Here is a 23681-nt window from a genome sequence, read left to right as displayed (position 1 = left end):
ACTCCAATCGCAATCCGTTGAAAGACATTTCAACTTCGACACCAAGAAAACACTGCTGCAAATTCGAATTCCATCAGCTCAAAACTCAACTGCTTCTGATCTAAAATTCATGAGAACAAAGTATTTCTTGTACAAAGATTGACTGTATGGGCATTTACCAGATATCTCACCTTCCAAAAGAAGGATGAATCCAGAGGCTACCTAGCCTGATTACAGACTCTGCCTGAAGAAATAAAATGTAATCACTTTCTGAATAATAGATCTGATGATCAACTTCGCTCTGATACCATGTAGAAATTTTGAAAAATATAACACTTATTCATAGAGATTATCCTGATTATACACTATTTGCGGAATGCATGCATAATACATAACCTCCTCTACGTTGATCATCAATTTACGGAATTAAAACAATCGCATGCGCACATTGAAACATCAATCACACATATCAACACAATATGTAATGGGGAAAGCATAAAGCTGAAAACCCCCAACTATCTGTATATTATAATGATAGAGAACATGTAACAATACATGGTACAATACTCCTCACAAGTTCTCAGTACTATCTCCACCTGCTACACACAAACTAGCTCAGATCTGAACAAGTCACAGGTTCAAATCTCCTCCACTGTTTTCCTGCCTCTACTGCGCAATCCAAGTTGAGAATAGATCTGATCCAAGTTCTTTTTCCCTTGGCTTTTACTGCACAATCCTCATTGGAAATCTCAATTAATGATTGTGAAAATCTCATGCACAGCTATAGTCACAACTGATAGTAGACTCACCCTTTCACCCACCTCTAACACTTGTCTCCACTAAACTGTCCATGCACTGAGTTAACTGATGTATTCTTTAGTTGATTTATGAGTTAATAATTAGTGAATTAATTAATAATTAATTCACATCACTCATCACTAGTGTATTTGATAGTTAGACTAAATACAACTAGTTCAACTAAGTCAAACTGAACACAACTCCATTAACTCCTCAATCAACTCCACCAAACTCAATCACTTGAGTTCTAACTGAAGTCCATCATGCAATAACTCAACTAACCCATAGGAAAAGCGTATTTCCTTCTGACAGTTGCATGTGCCACATCCGTAGCTCGAACTAAAGTGCTGCAAGAGGATAAGATAATGTTTAGAGTCCAAATATTATTAAGAGCTAATAATATTCGACTGTTCTATTTTTAGACTGGCATTCTAAAAATAGACTCCACCCATATGTCTAAAAATAGAAGTCCATCTATTTTTACCAACATGACCAATCATCCATAAATAGCATCTTGCAACTCATAGACCATGATCCATATGTCTAAAAATAGACATAGTCTAAAAATAGACTTTGTGCCAAAAATAGCCTTTGGGCCCACTTAGTGAAGGCGACTTCTTTTCACTAAGCTCCATCATCTTGTTGCATTTTCAACAAATAATTGAAGCCACCTTGCACAGCTTGCAAGGTCTTGCATTTTTTTAATTTAAAAGAAGTTGAAGCATGGCAAGACGTTGATCCAGAATGCCTATTTATCACATATCTAGTTGTTATTAAATACAAGAGCTTTTTGATAATACTTGCAAATGAAAGCGAAAAAGAGTCACAGTTCTGTAAGCAATAACCAAGAACCGCAAATTAATACTAGAGAAATTACTGAAGAAGTGAACATCAACACTGAAACAAAGTGCAATCAAAGAGGCGGAAACCCTGCGTAATTTTGTTTCAAATGGTTTTCTAGATCCATTGCATAATTTTATTTAGATAATCAACGTTTCAAACCCCCAACTGTGGTTCATCTTCAAGATAATATGAAATGTGGAAAACTGATCAAACCAAGGTAGAATATAAATAGGAATGATAAGGTGGAAAAAATGGTCAACACTAAAAACCCTAAAAAGAGAATTTTATTAATATATTAAATGATCAAAGATCGTATGATTATGTGTATTAATATGGATTAAATATTATCAAAAAATCATATAATTATGTGTATTAATATAGATTAAATATTTTATTGATAATTATTGGTAAATAATAATGTTTATGGATGTGTTAAAAAATATGGTAAGTTGTTAGTTAAATATGTTGGAAATAATACTGAGAGCGGGGGGGGGAATCAGTATTATCAGGTCGATTATTTTTCATTTCACAATCAGATTTGTATACGCTACTTCAGTTAGTAAAACCCGCGTATGTACGCAATTGTAGTTAAGGAAACTAGCGTATAACCAACAGACTTGTAATTTAAATTATTCTTCAGATGTTGATCATTAATATGTGCATCAAACCATATAAACAGTAACCAGGAACAGTAAAACGGAATAGACAGTCACACATAAGAACACAAGATATAAGGTGGAAACCCAATGTGGATGAAAACCACCTGCTGCAATTTGTCTCTATCTTCTTTTGATTAAAAACTTCTTTTTACAATGTTTATGTACTGGTGTAGTCTTATACCAGTATGCAAGCTGCTACCTGTAGAAGGCTACAACCTTCTCTCGTTCTCTAGCTTCTCCTGGAAGGGAGCTACAACCCCCTTAGCTCTTGTACTAGCTGAGGTACTAGTACGTAGGTGCTGACCTACAGAAGGCTACAACCTTCTCTTTTCTTCCAGGGACCACGTTTCATAAATTTTCAGACTGGATCCATGAATAACATCAATCAAACATCAAGTCTATCCGCATCAATCAATCTCCTTGCACCAACCAAAACTGAATCAAACAATCACTTCTCTGAATGCTATACCTAGAAAACAATAATAGTAACCAGACACCAATCCTGAAGCCAGAATAATGCAGCAATAAACAGAAGTAGCTAAAACATATTTTATGAGACGTACACTACTTCAAGATGAAGAACCTGCATGCATACGCTTCAAGTATTCAGACATCAGTTATACCCAGATTATCAGATTTATAGATCAAGTCATGCACCAAATATAAAAGATCAAAATCACACAAAGATACTACTATTCAAGCCTTAAGATCTTGACCCATCAATAGAACTTATCCTTCTTCTAGCACTCAGGTTCCTCCTTGATTCAAATCCAGCTATGCACCATTACCCAATGACCAGTATTCTAGATCTTGCTCTTCATCAGATATTCAATGCTTGAGTGAATACCTTTGCCTAATGATCTCCTTTCCCTTTTATAGTCTTAGGCCTTACTCAATACAAAGGTCCAAAACCACATAGAACCAATACTTGGGACCAAATACCTGGGTTCAACACTTCGGATGCAATACCATGGTCCACAACCATAGGTCTAAATACCGTGGACTAAAAATAAGTTTTCCCACATGTACACATTTTTCCTTGCATGAAAGTGCGTGCATACGTATACGCGCCTTTTGATCATCAATCCCGCGTGTATATGTGATTTGGCTAAGAGGAACCTGCGTATATGTCTTTTTCTTTCATTCTGAGAGCTTGAACAATGATCTGTCATTAGAGTGAGTTTCCATCAAGGACAACACCTATGTCATAGCGCCAAACCTCTGTCATAATGCCAACAATCTTCCCCTTTGGACTTGATGGCAACCCCAAGTCACTCAAAGTCATTCTCCCCCTTTGTCATCAAGTGCAAAGGGTTATGCTCCCCCTGAGTTCATGCTGAAATCTCTGCTCTACTGTGCTATCCATGCTCCCCCTGACTGTAGGCAAGGTCTGCAAGAAGATGTTCTACAAGAAGATACATAACTTTATACATCATAAATGACCTTCCTACCACCAAAGACTCATACATACATCCATCTCCCAACCAAGTGGGGATTGACTCATCCACCCAACCAAGTGGGGATACACCAAAAGTTTACACAAGATAAAACAAGAACATTACATTATCCATCCTAGGCATAGTGGGGAAACCAAAGTAGGTCGTTACATGACCTTGATAAGAAAAGAAATACATGACATAGAGACGAAATATCTACAACAAGGCTATGATATTTATCAACAACTATCATCAGCAACATCTGTCAATCATCATTCAGACCAGCAACCATGTTCTCCTTCTGCACCTGTTCCACCTAAAACCAAAAACATTGTGAACTTGAACCAAGATCTTCTAAGATAATGCCAACAATGCATTATTAGAAGAATATATATGCTCCCCCTGAACCTGTGCCAGATGGTCTCTGTCAGACCCATATCAAACTCTTTTCATCCTGAGCCTGGCCCATTGTTTGTCTTCAAACCAACATATACGCGACTGTATCCACATAAACTGGCGTATGTATGTGGATTCTCCTCATTAAACTCGCGTACAACCACTTTTCTCTGAAACAGACAAGTTTCAACAGCAAGATGATGCATCAACTACTCCCAGCTTCTGTCTGAGGTATTCAAATGTCTCCCTGGGCAGTGGTTTGGTGAGTATATTAGCAACCTGTTCCTTGGAGGGAACATACTCCAATTTGACCTTTTGTTCAAGCACTTGTTCTCGGAGAAAATGATATTTGATAGGTATGTGCTTGGTCTTTGAATGCATGACTGGATTTTTTGAAATGTTGATTGCACTTGTATTATCACATAAAATAGAGATAGGTGGAGTACAAGTGATTTGAAAATCTTGCAAAATTTGCATCATCCAAAGGAGTTGTGTGCAACAATATGTAACAGCCACATATTCTGCTTCAGCTGTAGATAAATCAATTGAAATTTGTTTCTTGCTGAACCAAGATACTAATCTGGAACCCATAAAGAATGCACCACCACTAGTGATTTTTTTTTCATCCACACTTCCTGCCCAATCTGCATCTATATATGCATGAAGTGTGAGATCTGTATCTCTAGGATACCATAAGCCATAGTTTTGTGTTCCTTGAAGATATTTGAAAATTCTTTTAACTGCCTGAAGGTGTGCTTCTTTTGGATTTGCCTGGAATCTTCCAACTATTCCTACTGCATGCATGATATCTGGTCGGGTACTTGTCAGATAGAGAAAACTACCAATCATGGATCTATAGGTTGGTTGATGTACTGCTGCTGAATCATCATTTGCGCTGAGGCTGCATCTTGTTACCATAGGGGTACATACTGGTTTCAAATCTTCCATGCCATATTTCTTCAAGATCTCCTTGAGGTACTTGGTTTGTGATAAAAAGATACCATCTTTATTTTGTTGGACTTGTAAACCAAGAAAATATGTTAGCTCACCAAGCAAGGACATTTCAAATTCTTTCTGCATCATCAAAGCAAAGTTTTGACTCATGGCTTCTTCGTTGCTACCAAAGATGATATCATCAACATACATAACAAGTATTAGCAATTTATCATTATCAATTTTTACATATAAATTGCTATCTGCTAATCCTTTTGAAAAACCTTGTTGATGAAGGTATTTGTCCAGACGATAATACCAAGCCCTTGGAGCCTGTTTAAGACCATAGAGTGCCTTCTTAAGTCTGCATACAAGTTTTGGATCATTTCCAAGGATGAATCCATTTGGTTGCTCAATATACACTTCTTCTTCTAAGTCTCCATTTAAAAAGGCAGATTTCACATCCATTTGAAATACTTTGAACTTCTGAAAGCTAGAAAGAGCAAGGAACATTCTTATGGCTTCAAGTCTGGCAACCGGTGCAAAATTTCCTTCAAAGTCTATACCTTCTTTTTGAGCATACCCTTTACAAACAAGTTTGGCCTTGTTTCTATTAACATCTCCATTTTCATTTAGCTTCTTTTTGAATATCCATTTTGTCCCTATGACATTCTTATCATTTGGTCTAGGAACCAACTCCCAAGTATTATTCTTTTCAATCTACTCAAGTTCTTCATTCATGGCCTTGACCTAGCATTCATCTTTGCATGCTTCACTTACATTTCGTGGTTCAGTGGAGGAAAGCAATGCTAGATAGCTTGAAGCTTCTGAGATAGTTCTTCTTGTTTGTACACCTGCCTCTTTCTGCCCCAAAATTTGAGTTTTTGGATGATTCTTCTGAACGTACCTTGATGGAGTCTTTTCTTCTATCCTTATCTGTTCTTCTGGTGCCTCATGGGTTTCTTCTTCATCATAAGTCTGATTTGATGTTGAAGGATAGTCCTCATCATCTTCGAAATCTTCAGATTTTACTTGCTTAGGAATGTTTCCTTCTTCATCAACCACTACATCAATAATTTCAACAATTTTTCTAAGTCTTTTATTGTAACACTTATATCCTTTGCTGTGGGGAGAGTAACCAAGGAGAACGCCTTCATCTACTCTAGGTTCAAACTTGCCAAGTTTTTCATCAGTCCTTTTGATATAACATTTGCTTCCAAAATTTTTGAAGTATTTTACTGTGGGAGTCTTACCATACCAAATTTCATGAGGAGTTTGAGTGCTGTTTACCCGGACGTTTGTTTTGTTGAGAATAGTAATTACAGCAAATGCGGCGTTTGTTTTGTTGAGAATAGTAATTGCAGCAAATGCGGCTTCACCCCAAAAGGTTGCGGGAGTTCCAGACTCATCAAGCATAGCACGAGCCATTTGTTGAACCATTCTGTTCATCCTTTCCACTACTCCATTTTGCTGAGGAGTCCTTGCAGTAGAGAATTCCCTTCTTATTCCATGTTCTTCACAAAAAACAAAAAATTCATCTGAGGTAAATTCCCCTCCTCGATTAGACCTGAGGCATTTGATTTTGCAATCTGATTCGTTTTCAACCAAGGCTTTGAATCCTTTGAACTTTTCGAAAGCTTTGTCTTTATGCTTCAGAAGTCCTATCCAACACATCTTGGAAAAGTTGTCAATGAACAATATGAAGTATTCTTCTCCTCAAGGTGACCTTTTCCTGGATGGACCACATACATCAGTATGGACAAGTTCAAGTGGCATACTAGTTGATCCTTCCTTCTCAGGGAAATTAGTTATGGTTTGCTTGCCAAACTGACATGATTTTCATATTGTATTGTTTGGAATTTTGATGTCAGGGAGATCATGAACTGCCTGATATTTGCATGCTTTCCTTATCTGAGAGAAGCTTAGATGCCAAAGCCTTCTGTGCCATAGCCAATGTTCATCATTCTTGCTTAGATAGCATTGTTGTTGTCCTCCCTTAAGTATATATAAATTATTTAAAGTTCTTATGCCTTTGATCACTGTTTCTCCTGTATCAAGCTCACGAACAATACATCCATTTGATTGAAATATCACCTCATTTCCTTGATCACACATTTGAGTGACACTTAATAGATCATGATTTAAGCCATCAACATACATAACATTTCCAGCTTTGACCTTTTCTTTCAAAATAACAGACCCTTTACCTTTTATGAGTGCAGGGGTGTCATTTCCAAATGAGACCTTCCTTTGCTTTTCTAAGGCACTATATGACTGGAGTTTTTCTTTATCACCTGTCATATGTTTCGAGCATCCATTGTTGATGTACCACTGATTTTCCTGTCCTTCTGCATATAAGGCTATACCACATCTTTCTGGATGCGGTTCTTTCTTTCTCCATGTTTTGGGACTCAATGAAGCTTGCTCCTTCTGAGTTATTTGCCGAAACTTACTCCTGCATTCAGAATCTTCATGACCAAAGTTGTTACAAATAGAACATTCTGTTTCATTTTCAAGAGTAGAAAAATTATTGTAGGTCCTTTCAATAAAGCACCCAATGGATAAGTCTACTAGTCTACGATGTTCTTGCCACCTCACAGGGAGGATGTCATCACCATTGGGGCCTATGTTAGTGTCCTACGTCTAGGAATTTTTCTCATATTAGTCTTGTTATGTATCTAAGGTCATATTTGTAAATATTGGTCATGATGACATAAATGTTATTGTTTAAAACGGTCTAGGTTTAGATCAAGTGTTATGTAAAGGTGTCTATTTTGCTAAGAGTCCAATGTCTAAAGTCATGTGTTCTCCTTACTAAAAGGGTACTCATGGGAAGTCTTTGGCCACTTTGGAAAGAGTACAAAAATCATGTAATACAAGTCCTTAAGTTATTATGGGTTAGTCACCATCCTTAGTCATTATAATTAGGTCACATAAGTCTAGAGGCTATGTCTACATCAAAGCAATCATGAGATGAGTTAGTCACAGATTTGAAGGCTATTTGAAGTGAGTTTGAATGTCACTTCAAGGATAACTCATGATCTCAGCAGGAAATAACGGTTAGAAGGACAATCCTTCCCTTTTCCCAAAGTGTTGTGTTTTCAGAAGGTGTTGCACATTCATTATTTCCTTTTCCTATCATGATCAATGCTCTCATTTCTTCTCTAGGCCATTATGCATGTATATTTGAGCTTTTTTCTCCATTCCACAATGCTTAGCTCTTCACCATTTTCGTCAGAGGCACTGGTTTGCTCGTTTTATTCACTGTGAAAGGGAGGCAGGGGCACATCGAATTCACACAGTGCTATAATTTTCGCATGTCAGTGGTCAAACTTTCTTCACAGGAGCAAATACAGGTCTATTTTTGTTCCTTACTTTTGAATGAACTCTCAAATTTCATGTAGAATTTAGGAAAAACCATAAAAATCCTACAAGAGTGATAAGTTCACTATCACTGCTCTTTAGAAATCACTGTGCTTTTTCCTTTGTGTTGTGTTTTGTCCTAATTTGTTGCAGTTCCATACATTGTATTATATTCCTCATTTGTCACTACCATTTCACTTTTTCTCTATGTGAACCTCTACATAAAATAGGTGTCTTGGGTTTAAAACTAAATCAAAGTTGCTTCCCTTAAGTGCCTATGCTTGAAAGTGTTTGAAAAATCAATTACCTTCAATGCTGCATTTCTGGCTTTTGTGCTGCGACTGTCTCTTTTAAATTCTCTATCAATAGTTGTGAAATTGCAAGTTCTGTAGGGTTTTCCTGAGGATGTCTGCATTGTTTAAGTTTTTTTGAAATTTCTTGTTGTCTCTTAAGGCATCATCAGAGGTTTTTAATATCATAACACCTCCATTAATACACAAAACCAATTGCTCATAACCCTAAAACTATTCATTGTTGCAAAATAAAGATCATGTCAACTCCAGAAGACAAGAAGCACAAGGGAGGTGCCATTGTGTGATTTGAGCCACAAGATGTCACAACCATCAACATAGATCCAACCATCAGAATGGCTTTTAAACAAGTAGGGTGTATGAGATTTTTCTAAAGGATTTAGGGGTATCATCTACAGTTGACAAAGGAGTTTTCTAGGAGTTTTGATGGTTTGCAAGAAAAAGTGGGAACACTAACTTTTCTAGTCTCTACTCAATCAATAGACGAGGCTACTGAGATCCCTTTGAATGGAGAGGAGTGGTTCAAAGGTACGGAGTTTAATTTGGATGATTTCAAAGACTTTCTCAAACCAAAACACCGGAAAGGATATGGTTCTTCTGTGCCAAGAAGCCATCTACAAGACCATCATAGTAAACTATATGAAGTGATTCAAAGGTGCTTCACATGTGAAGGGAGGTTCAATAAAGTGTATCACTATCACATCAGGCTCTTAATGCATTTTAATAGCATGAAACCTTTGAATCTTCCTTATTCTTTGTTTAGGATTCTATGTAAGATGTCTCATAGAGTTCAATCAAAAGGAAATCACATTGAAGCGAGCTTGTTTCATTTTTCATGAACTAAATTGATGGTGATAAAGGAGCTTGAGAGAAGGAGAAGTCATGTTAGGAGTTTTTGATTTCTTTAGGATGGGTAGCACAATCTTTAAACATCCAGAAGACCAAGAAAGGCACCCCATCAGTTGTGATTAAAGAAGCTTCACCTACAACATCAAGCTCAATAAAAAAACCTTTGACTAAAATCAAACTAGTTGATAATCGAAGTGCTAAGAAGCTTCATTTATCACTTGAAGCTAAAAAAGTGGTAAGGGTACCAAGAACAAGAGATGCAACCAAGATATTTCCTGTAGGTCATCCATCTACACCTATTCAAATTATGGAATCAGAAAGTACACAAAAGGAAGCGGAAATTAATGAAAGGGACCAGAAAATTGGAGCTTTACAAGATCAATTGGATGAGGTCCATTTGATAATAGTATATTTTCAGAAAGAGAATAGGAAACTTAGGCACAAAGTATCACAAGAAAATATTTAACCTAGTGAAGGAGAGCCATCAAAGAAAACATTAGCACATGCTGAAAAAGGCAAAGGCAAACTGGTCATTGATGTTGAAGAGTTAAAGGAGGAAATTGAGCAGTCAAGGAGACCTAGAACTAGGTCTCCTTCCAAGGTGCAAATGAAAATAAAGGAGACTATTTAGCCTGAACAAAAAATGGCTTTTGATGAGAAAAAAGAATTTGAGAAACTACTGGAAGAGCTTGAAGGAGTTCAACAATAGGTGGATCAACTTGCAGAAAAGGATCACATGGATAAGTTGTATTTATTTAGGTAGTTAGAATCTATTGAATGTGTCCTTAGCAAAGCTAAATACAAGTTGAAGTGGACCTTGCCCCTACAAATGCAAGTGAAAAGTTTGTATGTTTAGTATTTGGTGTTAAAAAGAATAATCAGATTGGTAACGCTGAAGCTCATTGAGGCCAAACAATCTGGAAGAAAGAGGAAGAGAGGCAAGTTGGATATACTAGTAGAGGCTAGTAAAAAGGTAAATATTTAGTAGGAGGGTACCACTCAACTCTAAAGTTTTGTCTTTTGCTAAGAAATAAGTTAGTTTTGGTGAAGGTTGTAAAACGCAGCAAGGACTTGCTGCACTTTTGTATAATCTTTGGTACTGGTGGGATAGTGAAGTTTTGAAGTTTTTATTGTCATAAGGGGAGTTATATGAAGGTTAAAACATTCACATTGATGCTTCCAACACTTTATATCAGGAAAAAGTCACCATATGTTCATATTTTTGAAGGCGTTGCAAAAGGAGACAGTCTTGTTACGAAAGTGGGGGATAGTCCAAAGGGAGGTCTGCAAGCACTTTGAATCTTATCTAAGAGGTTTAGTACCATCACAGGGATATTTGAAGCATACCCATTTTCTCCATTTTGACAGAGGAAGGCTGCAACCATATAGAACACGGAGGATCCTTCAATTTGCTGTGAAACTGGCTAATGCACTGCAACTCTGGACAGTCAGCATCAATTCATTTCAAAATTCATTTTTTTGTCTTCTAGAAGTAGCTTAGATCATGAAGATAGGTGGAATATTGTCTTAGGAGGTGTATTTAATGTTTATTTTCAAATATTCCAAGTTAGTGATGTTTTAGGCTTATATTGGTTGTAAGGAAAACCACTCCTATTTTTCAGTATATGCACTAAAAATTTGATGTATTTAGTTAAAAGTTTGTTTTGGTCAATTATTTTGACCACCTAGAGTGGGAGATCGAACCTCATGATGTATATAGAGATGAAAAAAATGGTAATGGGTTATGTTGGTTAGATTAGAGAAGAACATACTTTTTGTGCACTGTATTTCCTGAAAACTTTGCCAGTGAATGAATGAATGTTATGAGGTGATTTGCAGGGATTCCTGTGTTAGAATCTTGGTGGTTTGTGCTCCTTTGATTGTGGAAGTTGTTTCATGTGTTTACACTTCTTAAATTTATATCTTCTTGCTTGGAAAACCGAATGTTTTATTTAGAATTCATCTTTCATGGTGCTATGATTTAGTTTTCCAAGTTATCAATGTTTTGATCTTAAAGCAATAGTTTAGAATTCATATATGATATTGATGCTCTATGTGTTGTCTTTCACCTGACTGCAATCACCCTATACAACGATTTAACCTAAATTCAACCACCAAGGCTGCCTACCTTGCCCCTATGGAGAACACCTTCCTCTCTTCATCATCTTATAGGACAAAGATAGATTTGACATGACTCCATGCCCAATGGATTTGTCTCTTTTCTCATCAACAAACTTTTGAAACAAACCTTTATTTAACTTTTTACCTAGCCTAATATCAGATCAATTCAGTAATCTAAGTGAGAGATCCCTCTCCAAGGCCAGAAGGGCTAGATTATGGCATGAAGTGGTTTGTGGTTACTTTGGAATTTCTCTCCTCAGCATAGGGAATTTATAGAGTGCTAATAGAAGCAAGAATAACACTTCATCATCATCAAAGGAATCAACGTGATCTTCCTCATATTGAATAAAATATCACACCTCAAGCATTTTGAAGGAAGAAGAACATCTCTCCTCATATTGAAGAAGAAGCATTGTTATCTCTCCCTCATATTAAATCTCACACTCTAGTGGAAGACATCATCTTCAAGGAGGCATCTTCATTTATCAAGTAAGTAATTTACATTCATGTCTCAACCTATAAATCAAATGACTAATTTCTATAAGGAGAACAATAAACTTGTTGGGACATCAAACTAGCTTGCATGGAAGAAAAGAATAGATTTGATTCTTACAGAAACTGAAGTTTTTGATTATGTCAGGTATCCATCACAAAGCCTCCTAAAGAAAAATATCAAGCATTATCTAAATATATGAAAGGAGAAATAAGGGCTCAAATAATCATCATTGAATCTATCAAGGATTATCTCATTCCCTTGGTAGGAAAATTGAAGACATAAAAAGAAATATATGAAAAATTGGTAGAGCTATACTTTGTAAGTACAACTAGGGAAATACTTGTTGAGAAATTTAGGTGTAGCATAATAGTTTATTTCTCTAGCAATGGTAACTGCTTGTGAAGACTTTTTACTTTTTCTTAATTAGGTTCTTCTTTCACTTGATTATTATTATGTGTTTTTCTTCATCAAACAACTACCAAACCATAAAGAACAATGAGACAAAGGACATAAGATGTAGGCTATCAGCCAGAGCCAAAATCTTACAAGCTTCATAGGAAAACCCAAATGAACCTTCTTCTTATAGAATCTTCAATTGATGAATTCCAAGACCAAGACCCTTGACCTAAGAACCTCTCCAAGAGCAAGTCACAAAGCTCTCTTGAAACAACTCCTTTTTTTTCTTTTCAATTCAACACTAGACAAACTGATTTATGCACCTATGTTTTCGAATTTCTATGGAATTTCAGCCTATTTTTACAAACTTGTAATTTTCAGCTTACCGGCAACTGTCAAGCTGTCACACGTGTGAGGATGATTGGGAATAGTTGTGTGGTTCTTTACCTTCGCTATGCTTGCACATTTTTCTTAGTGACATTGGATAGTAGTGATGTTCTTTTCTTGAATTTTATCTTGACTCCTTAGAGGATTGAAGTAATCATACTGAAAAAAACCCTAATTGCAGTTAGACGTGTGAGAGGAGAGACCCAAAAACAACATAAAATCCTTTGATCTTCTTATTGTTTGCTTCATTGCTCAAGATGTTTTCTTCCTTCCTTTTTCACACTTATTTCTTCTTCATGGATGCTTGATGGATTATTCTCCAAGTGAGGATGAGTACTCCTTTATATAGTGTTCTCTCGATTTAAATAAGCCGACTTGTCCCTTTGTATAGGTCAATGTCTCCTTCTAGAACGATCTATAACTTCTTTGGAAGGCCGACTTGATTGAATACTTGTGACAAGGTCTTGGAGGGCCTGTTACTCTTAGAATGAATCAAATAAATTCTCTTTTACAATATGTAACATTTACGAATGGTATTCATTACATGACATCGACTTAATTGACTTTATGACTCAATGATCAATCCTAAGAGCTCACAATGGGAGCTTGACCTAAAAATACATTTTTTTTCTTGAGCATGAAACCCATGCCTCAAGATCAATAATAATACATTTATTTTTATCATTACATTAAATACATAAAATCATGATTACACATGTCATTATGAAGACAAAACTAGTTACATATTTTAACACTCCCTCTTAACTAGGGATGTATTCATAATCCATACAAGGTACTTGGACATTCTCAATCTAAAGAATTATCATAGGAATAGTCAGATTGGTATCCCATCTGTTTAGCATCATATCATCTAGTATTGTCACATATCAGGGCCTTTACTAACCACTCTATCTCTCCACAATATTAGAGCACAATGCCAGCGAGACCAACGATTTATAGACACCCTCATCATTCTCTCTCTTGGAACATAACCCACCCGGGTTCTCTCATAGTAGGTTCAACCAAGACTATTCTTACCTTGGATTCCTAGTCCTCAAAGAATATCAGTCCTCAATGACTACTCTTATCTTCTATTCCCTACCACATCCTCAAAGAGTATCTGATTCCAGATGCTTACCCAATCCTCCATTCTTTCTTCCCAAGTGAAGACAAGAATGATGTGTCTATCTCTCCCTCTCAGATAGGGATGATATACCCATTCCAATGAAGGAATGTACCCATTCCTATAAAAGGAATGTAACCATTCCTATAAAAGGAATGTACCCATTCCTATAAAAGGAATGTACTCAAGCTCCCTCTTAACCAGGGACTTAACCAAGGTCCCTATTGACCAGGGACTTTCTTTCAACAATTCTTTAGGTGGAGATCATGGGACAAACAACTTCTTATAGGAATTTTTCTTTCGATGTCATGAATTTATTATTTGTTTATGGAGCCTACATATTTTTGGGACTTCTTGTAGGCCACAGACCATCCATCACTTTCATTCATGTATCATGTCATCCTTCTTTTGATCGAAAAGTGATCCATTAGTCCATATCTAGCCTTCCTTCATTCCTTGCTACCTTCTTCATGTCATGTTTCTTTCAATATCTTTCATCCTACCACATGAGTATCAATTGTAGATGATATCTACAACTCTTCCCTTGGTAGCCTTGCATTATCCCATCTACATATTGTTCAAAAATAGAAATGAAAATTAAATAAAAATTACCTTTGTGATGGTGCTTTATCATGACATCTCCTTGTTACCATCTGTTAGCGCTTGAATTTGGCCTCAGGCTGAAAAAGACAAAATCCAAGGCAACATCAAACCACTTAGCCTCGTAGTTAGCCCTACGGGGACAGGAGAGGGCTCTCTCTGGGTCTATCTCGGCAAAGGTTTTCAAAGGGTTGAGATGACCAATAAAGAACACTGATTTTAGGCTAGTAAACTGATGGGGAAAGTTTGATTTTAATTTTTTAGGGTTTTGTTGGAAAATTGAGCACGGCAATTTTGGGTGCGGGGATGAGACACAGTTTTTGCAGAGGTCTTTTTGGAGCAAGGTAGGAGACTGTCTTGATGCCTTTTAAATAAGTGAATGGATAGATGTGACTGGTGAGGAGCTAAGGAGAGCAAGAAACCATCGAGAGTTCTCCTTAAACAGATGAAAACATAGATATTAAGCAAGCTTAAAGGCAGAACATAGAAACCATGAATTCTACCTTAACACTTCATTTACTTAATTTGCAGAAGAGAAGAGTAGGAAAATGATACACATAACAAACTTACAAGTACATGAGAGAAACACACCATCAACACAAATAACCACAGGAATCCCAAATAGTGCTGCAAAACCCTGGTCTTTCCTTTGCCAAAATTGCAGAGATACAATGTGTAATACAGTCTAAGCTTATCCCTCAAGAGTCCAACCATGAAAATGACTAAGAAAATACATAATATAGGCAAGCTAACACATTCTATTGACTCTAGGGGTCGATCTCATCATCCTAGGAGCTGTTTCAACCAATTCTAAACCGAGCACTACAATCAAGGCAATCAAAACAACTTGCCTCTATAAGCTAGGAAACCAATTCATTCATTAATTTTTTGCCATTTTATGAATGAATCTTCTAGAATAGGTAAAAAGTGTCATGTCAACATAAAATTACATCAATTATATCAAGGAAGATGAAAAATCCCACCCAAAAGTCAAAACTGGTCAAATGCTGCGTTTTCTTGAGCTGAAGGTGCAAAACTGGCAAATTTCCCTGACGCGTAGTGCGCCATTTCTCAACACGTAGCGCGCCTTTCAGCCCACGTTTGGGGCACTTCACGGCATCCAAATGAGGCAAAAGTGGACTTGTTGGAAAGGTCTAGATGTCTACTCTCCAGAACAAGTGGAATTTCTCAATTTGGTGGCCATTTGCCCCTCCAAAAATGCAATCTCCCAAGACTGCTTCCTGTGTGTCCAAAAAGTGGCAGAAGGTCATTTTTTGCTTGTTTTTTGACCTTTTGGGGGCTCAAATCTCCATGAAATTTCTTGGAAGAGGCTGAGAAAGTGTATTTTGTCATGAAAAATCAAAAAATTCTGAGTTTTTGTGAAATGGACCTCCCCAACTTAAGGGTAGTGCGCGGCGCGGTACGCGTTGAGCCAAAACCCTAATGCGTAGCGCGCCTGAGCCCTACGCGTAGCGCGACTTTCAGATGCTTTTTGGAGGCCTTCCCGGTGTCCAAATTGGGTGCAGGATAGCGCGTTGGAAAGGTATTTGAGTCTAACTTCCAAAAAAACTAGAATTTTTCAATTTGGAGTTCATTTGCCTTGTCAAAAATCAAATCTCCCAAGACTGGGCAAAATGTGCCAAATGAGGCTGCCTCAAGGCAGAGTGCTGTTGCAGTCAACTTTTGAATGCCTTCCTCGACTCCAAATTGAGCTCATGATAGCTCATTGGAAACCTCTTTGTGTTTAGATATCACTTGACTCATCAAGAAAGTCATTGGGCCAACCAAGCTAGGAGAAAATTTGATTTTCCCAAGGTCACTTCAGAGGTGCATTTGATTCTCCTGAGGCAACGATATTTTTGACATTTCTCTAAAACCATGACACCTGTGTAAAAAGTGAAGGAGTTTTTTCTTCTTTGGCATGTTGTGGACAAAAACCTCTCTCAGTTTTCCAAAATTCATCTTTGATTGCTCTGAAACATCTTTTGAGTGAAACTTATCCCGATGTGTGGAACAAGGGATTTTGTCGAAATGAAGCGAAATGAAGGGGATAAGGGGCTTCTAAATTCTTGAGGAAATTTTGGGAAGTAGGGAGGGATTTTAGGAAGCAGGGGAAAGTGGAATCTCAGAGATCGAGTGAGGGGAAGGGGTCCAAAAGGGCAAAACACAGGCCTAGCCTAGAAAATTGCCAAGTTGTGGCAAGAAACTAGGGTTTGTGCAAAAATGAGGAATTTGGAGGATCTCAGAGATGGGAAGTGTTTGATAAGGTACTTTAAGGATAGGGGAAGGTGTATGAACATCTGGATACAAGTTTTGCTAATGATTTGACCATCCAAGAGAAATTAGCTTTCAAAACCCTAGGAGAGGGAAATGACCTTGCCTAGGCGCAACTGAAGCATGAACAAGGTGTAAAATGACTCATTAGACATTGACATGATAATGAAAATCCTATGAATGATGATAGACACAGCTGAATAGTGACATAGATTGACATTTGGGCAATTTTGAAAAGAGTGAAAGCAAACCCTAGACCTAATGCCTAGTGACCAAATTTTGCTTGAAGACTCACTGAAATGACAAAATTTGACCTTGACACTTAAAAATCACTTTGTAAGAGCATATTTGATCACTGGAGGAACGCTGGAAAGACTGACACTAACATTGGCTCCAATGGGGATGGTAGCTCCTTGGGGGTGCCAAGAATAGCAGATCTTTGGGAGAGCAGACCAGTGCTTTCATCCATTGGGCGATGGAGTCATTATTTCCACCTTTGACACATTTATTGAATGAAAACTTGACTGAAAACTGACTGAAACTTAACTGAATCTTGACTCAAACCGACTCGATGGCAAACTGAAATAACTTGAAAAACTCACTCAACAAACCAAACACAAATGACTCATGACTGACTTAAAACAAGACTTTTCAAAGATTTTTGAGGGGCAGCAGTCCATCAAGATTTGAAATCATGATGACAACCACCTCTGTTTCTTACAAGACAATATACATCAAACTATATCAAAATGCCAATGCAACCAATCAAGTAGATGCCTTCTTGATTGATTCTCCTGATTAGATCTTCTGGTCAACAGTACAAACCTATCACTGGGCATCCAAAAACATAGTTGACCATGGCTGCAACAAAACACTGTAATAAACACTTTCACTGCTGGCTGCAACAAACTTGCTAGAGGATCGTAAAAAACATGAAGATTTGCCATTGCCACCTCTTGCTGAAAGAACAAGGTGTCCTTTGTTTCAAATTCTGATCGCCCTTCATCATGTGCTTTAGTAAAAGTATGCTCATGGGCTTCAAAAAACTCTGAACAAATGGATGGGCAGATCTCTTCTTGGAAAAGCATTTCAGCACATGAAACATATGAAGAGGAATCTGAATGGAAATCCTGAATGTTTTGATCTTCTGTGGTGTGAATGTGCTGTCGGTCATTCTTAAACAAAAAACAATCTTCGAGATTATCAAACATGACAGCCTTATCATCTTTGTGAAAGAAAAAATTATCTTTTTGTTGGTCTACAAAACTGATTATAAGACAGTCATCTTTTTCAAAAGAGGAAGAAGTTTCTCCAACACTTTCTTGACTATGTGTGCACTGCAAATCTGCTGTAGCTTGGGCTGTAACAAGACCTCTCAAAAGTAGATCTATCTCATCTTCAGACAAAGGAGACAATGCTTTTTGTTTTCTTCTGCTTAAACAGTAATTATCTTCATATGACAGGGCATTCAAACTATCATTTATTACTGAGTTATTGAAAGGAGATTTATCACTTACTTGCACAAAGATCTCATTCTGTTTTTTATGAACATCTGAATCCACAACTCTATCTATGATCTCAACAGCAGAGCTCTCTTTGATGGGATTCAGCACAAGGTATTCTTGGTCATCATGATCTAAATGTTGATCTGAAATAGCTGACTTGACTGCATCACATTCTGAAATTGAATCTTGACTACCCTGCACGCTATCTTCTTCTGTGGGCAGATCTGTAATAGAACCCTCTCTTTCATCATCTTCCACCATATGACCATCTTCAGCCTGCTGATCTTGATTCTGCTGCAAAATGTCCTGATCATCTGGACAAGTATCCTCTAAGTTTTCTTTATGCTGCTGAAATGGATTGTCATACAGAGCCTCCATGATCTCATCATCCATAAAATTATCATCTTCATAATATTTCTCAAGGCTTTCAATAAAAGTTGAAGCATGTTTGCAACAGTCATGAACCAAATTTAATGATGGATAAGAGTCCTTATATCGTTCAATGAACATAGCATGAAAATCCTTTAAACAGTAAATACAAGCAGGCGACAATCTTTCATACCATGATTGGGCTTTACATTCCAGAGTGGCCAAGAATATCTTCATCAAGCAATCTTCAGGAAAATCAACCTTCAACTTGCGAATATGCATGTGAAATCTAACCAGATGTAGAGCAGCGTCCTTCCTACCATCATCTTTAAATGTAGGCAAATTCCTTGACCAATCTACCTTCGGAATTTTATTTGGAAAACCAGGGATGTGATCTTGGCTCATGGGAGCATATCTTCTTGCAACCCGATCCATTTTGAAAAGCTCAAAGCTACTAATCTTCCTGCAGTGAAGTCACCATGAAGCATTGATCTCTGGAGTTTTCAGTGAAGGAGTCGCTAGTGAATGATTTCAGCCTTGTCAGTGTCTGATCGTTGTCCACCATCAACAATCAGATCTGAACTTGATACATGTACTAGGGTAATTAACAAGTTAGATGTCACGTTTACAAGCTAGACCGGAGATTGACTGAAGCAGTGTTTATCTACTTCTGCTAATGCAAAGCAAAAGCGTTTCGAAGGCTACCTGGCATAACTTCAGGCTCCGTCTGTAGCTTATAAAACAAATGACATCAACAAGCAAACCATTTGTTCTCCCCAGTATGGTCGCCAATATGTTAGCGCTTGAATTTGGCCTCAGGCTGAAAAAGACAAAATCCAAGGCAACATCAAACCACTTAGCCTCGTAGCTAGCCCTACGGGGACAGGAGAGGGCTCTCTCCGGGTCTATCTCGGCAAAGGTTTTCAAAGGGCTGAGATGACCAATAAGAACATTGATTTTAGGCTAGTAAACTGATGGGGAAAGTTTGATTTTAAATTTTTAGGGTTTTGTTGGAAAATTGAGCACGACAATTTTGGGTGCGGGGATGAGACACAGTTTTTGCAGAGGTCTTTTTGGGGCAAGGTAGGAGACTGTCTTGATGCCTTTGAAATAAGTGAATGGATATATGTGACCGGTGAGGAGCTAAGGAGAGCAAGAAACCATCGAGAGTTCTCCTTAAACAGATGAAAATATAGATATTAAGGAAACTTAAAGGCAGAGCATAGAAACCATGAATTCTACCTTAACCCTTCATTTACTTAATTTGTAGAAGAGAAGAGTAGGAAAATGATACACATAACAAACTTACAAGTACATGAGAGAAACACACCATCAACACAAATAACCACAGGAATCCCAAATAGTGCTGCAAAACCCTGGTCTTTCCTTTGCCAAAATTGCAGAGATACAATGTGTAATACAGTCTAAGCTTATCCCTCAAGAGTCCAACCATGAAAATGACTAAGAAAATACATAATATAGGAAAGCTAACACATTCTCTTGCCTCTAGGGGTCGATCTCATCATCCTAGGAGCTGTTTCAACCAATTATAAACTCAGCACTACAATCTAGGCAATCAAAACAACTTGCCTCTATAAGCTAGGAAATCAATTCATTCATTAATTTTTTGCCATTTTATGAATGAATCTTCTAGAATAGGTAAAAAGTGTCATGTCAACATAAAATTACATCAATTACATCAAGTAAGATGAAAAATCCCACCAAAAAGTCAAAACTGGTCAAATGTTGCGTTTTCCTGAGTTGAAGGTGCAAAACTGGCAAATTTCCCTGACGCGTAGCGCACCATTTCTCAATGCGTAGCGCGCCTTTCATCCCACTTTTGGGGCACTTACCGGCATCCAAATGAGGCACAAGTGGACTTGTTGGAAAGGTATAGATGTCTACTCTCCAAAACTAGTGGAATTTCTCAATTTGGTGGCCATTTGTCCCTCCAAAAATGCAAGCTTCCAAGACTTCTTCCTATGTGTCCAAAAAGTGGCAGAAGGTCATTTTTTGCTTGTTTTTTGACCTTTTGGGGGCTCAAATCTCCATGAAATGTCTTGGAAGTGGTTGAGAAAGTGTATTTTGTCATGAAAAATCTAAAAATTCTGAGTTTTTGTGAAATGGACCTCCCCAACTTAAGGGTAGCGCACGGCGCGCTACGCATTGAGCCAAAACCCTGATGCGTAGCGCGCCTGAGCCCTACGCGTAGCGCGACTTTCAGATGCCTTTTGGAGGCTTTCCCGATGTCAAAATTGGGCGTAGGATAGCTTGTTGGAAAGGTATTTGAGTCTAATTTCCAACACAATATGAATTTTTCAATTTGGAGTTGATTTTCCTTGTCAAAAATCAAATCTTCCAAGACTGGTCAAAATGTGCCAAATGAGGCTGCATCAAGGCAGAGTGCTGTTGCAGTCAACTTTTGAATGCCTTCCTCGACTCCAAATTGAGCTCATGATAGCTCATTGGAAAGCTATTTGTGTCTTGTTAGCACTTTATGCATCAAGAAAGTCGTTGGGCCAACCAAGCTAGGAGAAAACTTGATTTTCCCAAGGTCACTTCAGAGGTGCATTCGATTCTCCTGAGGCAACGATATTTTTGACATTTCTCTAAAACCATGACACCTGTGTAAAAAGTGAAGGATGGTTTTCTTTTTTGGAATGTTTTGGACAAAAACCTCTCTCAGTTTTCAAAAATTCATCTTTTATTGCTCTGAAACATCTTTTGAGTGGAACTTATCCCGATGTGTGGAACAAGGGATTTTGTCGAAATGAAGAGAAATGAAGGGGATAAGGGGCTTCTAAATTCTTGAGGAAATTTTGAGAAGTAGGGAGGGATTTTAGAAAGCAGGGGAAAGTGGAATCTCAGAGATCGAGTGAGGGGAAGGGGTCCAAAAGGGCTAAACACAGGCCTAGCCTAGAAAACTGCCAAGTTGTGGCAAGAAACTAGGGTTTGTGCAAAAATGAGGAATTTGGAGGATCTCAGAGATGGGAAGTGTTTGATAAGGTACTTTAAGGATAGGGGAAGGTGTATGAACATCTGGATACAAGTTTTGGTAATGATTTGACCATCCAAGAGAAATTAGCTTTCAAAACCCTAGGAGAGGGAAATGACCTTGCCTAGGCGCAACTGAAGCATGAACAAGGTGTAAAATGACTCATTAGACATTGACACAATAATGAAAACCCTATGAATGATGATAGAATCAGCTGAATAGTGACATAGATTGACATTTGGGCACTTTTGAAAAGAGTGAAAGCAAACCCTAGACCTAATGCCTAGTGACCAAATTTTGCTTGAAGACTCACTGAAATGACAAAATTTGACCTTGACACTTCAAAATCACTTTGTAAGAGCATATTTGATCACTGGAGGAAGGCTGGAAAGACTGACACTAACATTGGCTCCAATGGGGATGGTAGCTCCTTGGGGGTGCCAAGAACAACAGATATTTGGGAGAGCAGACCAGTGCTTTCATCCATTGGGCGATGGAGTCATTATTTCCACCTTTGACACAAAACTTTGACACATTTATTGAATGAAAACTTGACTGAAAACTGACTGAAACTTAATTGAAGCTTGACTCAAACCGACTCGATGACAAACTGAAATAACTTGAAAAACTCACTCAACAGACCAAACACAAATGACTCATGACTGACTTCAAACAAGACTTTTCAAAGCTTTTTGGGGGGCAGCAGTCCATCAAGATTTGAAATCATGATGACAACCACCTGTGTTTCTTACAAGACAATATACATCAAACTATATCAAAATGCCAATGCAACCAATCAAGCAGATGCCTTCTTGATTGATTCTCCTGATTAGATCTTCTGGTCAATAGTACAAACCTATCACTGGGCATCCAAAAACATAGTTGACCATGGCTACAACAAAACACTGTAATAAACACTTTCACTGCTGGCTGCAACAAACTTGCTAGAGGATCGTAAAAAACATGAAGATTTGCCATTGCCACCTCTTGCTGAAAGAACAAGGTGTCCTTTGTTTCAAATTCTGATCGGCCTTCATCATGTGCTTTAGTAAAAGTATGCTCATGGGATTCAAAAAACTCTGAACAAATGGATGGACAGATCTCTTCTTGGAAAAGCATTTCAGCACATGAAACATATGAAGAGGAATCTGAATGGAAATCCTGAATGTTTTGATCTTTTGTGGTGTGAATGTGCTGTCGGTCATTCTTAAACAAAAAACAATCTTCGAGATTATCAAACATGACAGCCTTATCATCTTTGTGAAAGAAAAAATTATCTCTTTGCTGGTCTACAAAACTGATTATAAGACAGTCATATTTTTCAAAAGAGGAAGAAGTTTCTCCAACACTTTCCTGACTATGTGTGCACTGCAAATCTGCTGTAGCTTGGGCTGTAACAAGACCTCTCAAAAGTAGATTTATCTCATCTTCAGACAAAGGAGACAATGCTTTTTGTTTTCTTCTGCTTAAACAGTAATTATCTTCATATGACAGGGCATTCAAACTATCATTTATTACTGAGTTATTGAAAGGAGATTTATCACTTACTTGCACAAAGATCTCATTCTGTTTTTTATGAACATCTGAATCCACAACTCTATCTATGATCTCAACAGCAGAGCTCTCTTTGATGGGATTCAGCACAAGGTATTCTTGGTCATCATGATCTGAATGTTGATCTGAAATAGCTGACTTGACTGCATCACATTCTGAAATTGAATCTTGACTACCCTGCACGCTGTCTTCTTCTGTGGGCAGATCTGTAATAGAACCCTCTCTTTCATCATCTTCCACCATATGACCATCTTCAACTTGCTGATCTTGATTCTGCTGCAAAATGTCCTGATC

Source organism: Pinus tabuliformis, chromosome J (assembly GCF_031772625.1).
Source record: "Pinus tabuliformis cultivar Carrire ecotype Pingquan chromosome J, CPIR1, whole genome shotgun sequence".
NCBI lineage: Eukaryota > Viridiplantae > Streptophyta > Pinopsida > Pinales > Pinaceae > Pinus > Pinus tabuliformis.
This window is presented reverse-complemented; position numbering follows the sequence as displayed.